Consider the following 7,010-nt stretch of genomic DNA (forward strand, 5'->3'; position numbering starts at 1 on the left):
ATGCACCTCAAAATTTCAGCGTCGTTGCGCCACCAGTTAACGTTATCCTATCATCCTAATATTTTACACAATGTGTTTCTACAATACATAGAACAATTCTAGAGGGGGGGACGGTCAAAATTCGCAATTTTATGTTTTTGGAGCACTCTAATGACCTATACATCACGTTATCTGATTGTAGGATCAAATTTTTATGTTGTTCAGAACCTATGGCGTGATTATGGCGATGAGTGGACTATACAGACTTCGTGGTATAAAGTGGCGGATCAAATATAATTAAGAGTGGCGATACTAAAGCGGGTATTTGTGATCCAAATTTTCAAACTGCAATTAGAAGAGTGCCTATGGAGGAAGTTAATGGTTGCAGCAATTTTAGTGTATTCTTCTTCGCGCTGGATTTTATTATCATTGACGTATGGTTGGGAGTTGTCATAGTCTGTGTTACTTCACCGAACGAACTTGGGAGGAGCTATATATTGTAATTTTGCTGGATACTTGAGCATGAATTTCACTAAGTGACTGAACGTTACGCTTTTTTCTTCGATGTTTACTAGACGTATTTTTGTGGGACCAGAATCTTTCTTTGGAATTTAAAATATGTTTGATAAGAAAAGATTCCTGGGTAAATTCCTAGTCCAATGTGCCGTATGTTTTTTTTCCTTCTATCAAGGAGAATATCCCAGAACCTGTTACTGCTCGATAACAACAACCTTAGAATACTTACGGGATTTCTTGATGGATATTGTGGTGTCTGAACCCATTGACGAAACTGTGTGGATTGCAGGACGTAACATTGGTGCACGTTTTTAATGATTGGGATCAATAACGTTTTAGGGCTGTACCATATTGATTACAGGGAACATTCCTGCAACTTCTATATGATCAGGATTTTAAATTGTATTCGTAAACTAAATCTATTGTGGTAAACTAATCAGTAATCTGAAGAATTTATCTCATCGGATGGCATCCTCTACTTCTTATTCCTGAGATTAAGTCAATAACCGACCGGTAGTCAAAGAATTTAAATCTTTGGATTATGTTCATTATTTTGCTTATCGTTGCACTTAATTTGATTTATATCCGAATAACTGATTTCATAATTTCCAATCAGAAGTCATTAGAAGTAGTGCACCGATTGAGAGCTTATAAATTTATCTCTTCGGATTATCTGCATTCGTTAAATGTTACTTATAATATCTAATAAATCTAACAAAGTATTAATCTCGTGAGATCGTTTCTTTATTTAATATAGATTGGATTAACTACATTCCTAAACACATAGCATTATGAGCCCAAAGAAAGGACTATACCCAGAATAGAATAAAAAAACTACATCCAATTACGAAACCTGTTTCTGTTATAACCAATGGATTTTAATGATAAATTTTTACTAATTAGCTACGATGGTAAGAAATTTTATGAGGCTTCTGTTGGGAAATATTCAAAGCTGCCCTATAGATATTATCGGTATGACTACAAAGAACTTTTGTAGGCAATACGATAATCCCAAATCAATAATCAAATATAGTCAGATGAACAATTTCAAGACTATTCATTCAGAATAGTCTGTTGAACAAGTTCCCCTTTAAACTGTGTCTTTATAATTGGCCTACGAATTGATAGGATGTGAAAATGTGCCTGGAAATATGAATTTAATCATTGTTCATGTTTTTTTACCATCCACCTGACTTCCAATACATCTCTCAAAAACTGCCAACTTTGCACAAAAATCTTTATTTTTATAACAACTTTCCTTGCCCTTACCTCCACCTAATTTTAGCAAAATGTTTTTTTTTTGTTTATTTTTCTTCTTTATGGCATAATTAATTGTTATCATTAGTGCAGACATGCCACGACAATTAGAAATTTATTTTCATTCACAAATAAAGAGACAAACTCTTTGACCTTTTGAAAGCGAACCAACAGACAAGCGAGCGAACGAACGTAATACAACAGCAACATACATACAATACAATCTCGTAACAAATGATGGAGAATCTTGTAGAATTAAAATTAAACAGAAAAGAAACTAAGAAAAAGATAAAACTTGACCATGTCACGTCAACACTAACAACAGCTACATACACACCAAATATACATCATGTTGCACGAATGAATGTTTGAAGTATGAAACACATCAAAGTAATTGCTGCAACAATAACGGAGTAACTGAGAAAAATGAAACACAACTCCACCTCTTTTGTGGCAACATCAAAATGAAAGTTTCAGGATAAACATCTTGGCCGCTGTGAATGTGTTGAGTGGCAACTTTTTGTGTTTCTCATCCTTTTTGCTTTAAGCAATCTGGGAAACCAAGTAACAGCAACTACAGCAACATATGTACGTTCATCAAAATGAAATATTGAAGTTCTGTTGCTGCTGCTGCTGTCGATTTTGAACACTCTGAATGAAATAATGAAGGAAGGCTAAAGATGGATGTATGAGTAGAGCTAAATAAATAGTCGGGCAGACAATGAGTTGTAAGAAAAGTTTTGTTGTCTTAGTTTTCAGATGTAAAACAACAACAAAAATTAAATAAACGTCTTAAAATCCAGACAAAACTTCAATATTGTTTTTGAAGTTGAGACATTAATATTTGCTGGAGTCTAGCAAATGTTTTTTTTTCTTTTTTTGATGATTCTTTAGCATTTTTCCTGGAGTTTTTACTTGGTTTTTTTTTCTTGCACTTCTGCTTTGGATAATTATTTTGATGGATATTCATGAAGACGTACAAACATATGTATGTACGTGATCTGAAAAGTTTTTTTATTTTTTGAAAAAATCAGTGAAATTATTAAAGTTTGTTAAATATAAATGAAATTTGTTTTATTTAGTGAGACATTAATTGGACAATAAATTGAGTTTTCGCAAGTAATTCGGTTGATTTTTCACATCCACCATTCTGACAAATATTGCATTAATTCGGGATTAAAGTCTTTAATAAAAGCATGTTGGATGTTAGATATACCAAACTGTTTATAAAGAATTCATTAATTATACAATTATACAATCTTTAAGAACATGACAATTGCACAATTCACAATCGGTGTCGTAGCGTTGTAAGTTGTTTGTCATAAATATTTTTCAAACTAAATTTTTCGAAAAAAGAAACAAAATATTAATAAAAAAATTACTACACCACCGATTAGGAATTGGGCAAATATTTGCAGAAAAATTCGGAAAATAAAGTCTGAATATGCTTAAATAATTACTTGTCTTTGTCATACCCTAAAGATCCTTATGGTTTCAATATATAAGTTTCCGTGTTTCATTATATTCGATCCACATTTTTCTGACAAGGTGTCTGAAGATGGCGTCGGAATATTCCTCTGTTTATAGTGTCAAGCGACATTCTGATACGTTACGAATCTGAATCAGATCTCGCTATCAGTTTAGAACACTATAATTTTATCTGCAAGTCTGTACAAGGATTTAAATCACTTAAATCAATTCACATAGATGTAGAGACGTTTTAAAGGTAAGCATTCGTTTCAAGACAAATTTAATAAAGCAATGATACAAACAATTAAATCTCGTGCTCAGTTCCATATGAGCAGTGAGGAAGCACTACCCATTATATAGTCATTCTGTGCAGCAACATTAAATAGATTGTTCATGAAGCTTCTACTTCTACAGCTATCATCAAAATAACAAGCCCTGTTCTGTTCCCATTTTTGATCTATTGGTGTACAGACTGATGACTGGATTTGGAGTTGAGTTTGATACATAGCCTTACGTGTGTTCTAGTTCATAGGGTGTCGGCATATATTTAGATTATGAAAATAACATTTATGAAGACCCCGGCAATCGTTCGTCTATTCGTCGACATTGACTGTATCAATGGAAATTGTTTTCCGCAGGAAATAACAGCAGATCTATTACTAAAAACAACTATGGCGAGCACTCTATTTTTCAAATTTTCCCCTAGATGTTTGACATTCATAATATTTTTGTTTGTTTTGAAAGGTAGGAATTTCATGGTTTGTGATTTTCCTCTTCCTTGTAAAAATGCAAATTTCACTATTTTCGGTGTAAATGCTTCGACCACTATCTTTTTTTTTCTTGGACCAGCACTCAGGGGTTGTCCCCTACTCATGCAAAGCATTATGTTGGAACTAGGAAAATAGGTTATGGGGGAGTAGTGTTTATGGACATTTGATTAGAGTTTTCCTATATTGAAAGTGACAGGAAATACTGTCCACATAAGGACAGTACGGCTAAAGAACGAATATTAATGTTTGTGCGATCCACTGTCCAGTCGACAATGAATTGATAAGCCCTTGTTGAAGAACATGTGTTGTGTAGAAAACTACTGGTTTCGGGAACAATTTCCGTAATTTCAGCAGAGCACGAACCATAGTAGTATCGGTAGAACAGTGAAACACAACCCACATTGTTACGATATTCCAGTGAGTCAATAGAGCTGGATACCCTACTGTCACCTCTGTATTTTTCCCAGTTGTAACATATGTCGAGAGCTGTTTTAGCAGCTCTTTCTCTTATCAGTATCGCAACATCATTAACATAACAGACGAGATAACATCCTTTATTGGAAAGGATTTTGTAGATTGGTATAGATTTCATTACAAATACATATATGCTAGCTGTATGTCTTTGGGTTTACATAGCTCACTTTCTTTCCATTCTTATACGAAAACAACTCTTGTCTCTCGCCAGGTAACTAAAATATATGTATTTATATGTTAAAGATCGTTGTAATTCTGTCTACTAATATGTTTCTATTCCTTTTTAAAAGAGCAGAATTCTTTTGAACCATCTGAAGCTAAGAAAATAAGTTAAGTGGAAAGGAATGAAAGAGTAATTTGGATATTCGATTGTATCTTTACTATATTGAAAGTGACAGGAAAGACTTCAGCAGGATGTGTGATCCACATACATACAGTACGCGTATTCTGAGGAAATCAACGGGTATCAGGAACAAGTTTCCTAATTTCAGCAGAGAAACTCTAACATTGTCTTTAAAACACCGGCACATACATCAGAGTTTTATTTAATTTTATGTCGGATATAGGCGATGTAAATAGTGAGGAGATCAGATAGAGTGAAGTAGGTAATTTCTACATTATATTTGGATTTTCATGAACCCCAATACAATCCAAATGAAAAAAAGTATTATCTTTACTTGATTCGTAATTTCCGGCGTAAGAGCGATACGGGATGGGTGCGACTCTGAGATAAAAATTTCTTTATCTTCAATACTTCGTTGACACAGACATACCTTCAATAATGTTGTTCAGCTAATCGCACTGTGGTTCCAAATCAAAATGTAGTTATTTCGGAAACTTACAATCGTCTCCTCCAATACAAATGGGTTTTTCAATTCTCGACAGAAGCTCCAAAAGTTCAAAAAAATTTTGAATCATATTTTCGTTAATTTTTTTTAATATTTTACTGCTTTACTAAATTACATATATCTCAATTGTTTCACCATATAGAAATTCATACTTCAAAATATGGATAAACATTGATATTGGCTTTTATCAAGTGTATATCCTATATTTATGGGCCTCTCTATTTTCCTGTTATAGTCCTTTAAATTTGGGACTCAAATATATTGATATTTATTTTTCTAAGAATATTATATAGCCTGCCAAAAAAAAAGACCGTCGAAGCCCGTCCAATGCCTATATACAGTATTTAAAGAAACTTCTGGGGAATGCCTTTGTAAAAAAACTGTAGCCGCCAGCACCCGCCGAAATACTTTTTTTTAATTTTTATGGAATGGAATTTTTAGAAATATTTCATTATTTATTATTGATTTTTATATATCTAGACCCTACTGTAACTTGAAAAAAGTTTATATTGATCTTTTAAACATTTTTTTTGGAATCGGCGACACTAATTCTATATAAAAAGAGCGCCAAGTAATTTTGTCCACCCAGATTTTGATTTGGAATCACAGTGAATCGTGTTGTTTTTCTTCTTCATTGTATTGGAACTAGGGAAATAGGTTATGGGCGGAGAATAATCTTTGCTACATTAAAAATGAGAGGAAAGCTTCAGCAGGATGTTTGTTCAACATACGGACAGTACGGCTAAAGCCCAGTGATGTTTAGCGCGGTCAATAGACCTTAAAGGGATGAGTTCTTGATGAAAAATGTTCATTATGAGGAAATCGAAGGGCATCAGGAAAAAGTTCCCTAATTTTATCAGAGAAACTGCAAAATAGACTTTGAATCACCTGGCCATACATCAGAGTTTTTTTTTTCATATTTTTTATATGAATGTAATTTATGAATGTAAAATATGTTTAGTCCAGCGGACATCACACTGTATTCTCATGCCAAGAACATCAAGAGCGTCGGATTCAACAACATATATACCAGATATAAACACAAATACAACATGCATGCATTGAGTCTGCATTGAGTCAATTGTTCATTCAGACATTGTCGCTAGATTCTGAATATGAAAATAATTCATTATTGCCCCAATCTCCAATAGGCTCGGTCTATCAAGGAATGAATATGAATGTTAAATGTTGCTGACATCTGCGAAAAAAATAGATAGGATTGGAAGTCTGATTTAGATCGTGATTTAGAAAAGAGTGGGAGAACGAATGGAGCCTTACGTTGTCCCTGAATTGATCTTGAACACGCTTAATGAGATACCAATGAAAACAATCAGTGTGATCTCGGCGAAACTCGTTATAAATCAAGAGATGCTATTACCCACATCAATTAGTTTTGATACAAGTGCATCGAATGCCTTGGCCAAACTTTCGCCAAAACGGTAAATAATATTTTTTCTGATAGAAATGCTAGCAAGTCTCCCGTAGAGCGGGAAAGCCATACTTGCGGTCGCTAAGTATATTGTTGGACTAAAGTTCTAACTTTGGAAAGTTCCGAAAAAGTTGATCTTGAGCGATAACTTTCGGCGTAATAGCCTATTCCCTTTGAAGAATTCGCGATACATTAGCAACCTTCCAACAAATGATATAAAGTGTTAAGAAGCTTAGCTAATGGCCTTCTTAAATCCTTCCTAAGATT

This window comes from Calliphora vicina, chromosome 2 (genome assembly GCF_958450345.1).
Source record: "Calliphora vicina chromosome 2, idCalVici1.1, whole genome shotgun sequence".
NCBI classification, from domain to species: Eukaryota; Metazoa; Arthropoda; class Insecta; order Diptera; family Calliphoridae; genus Calliphora; species Calliphora vicina.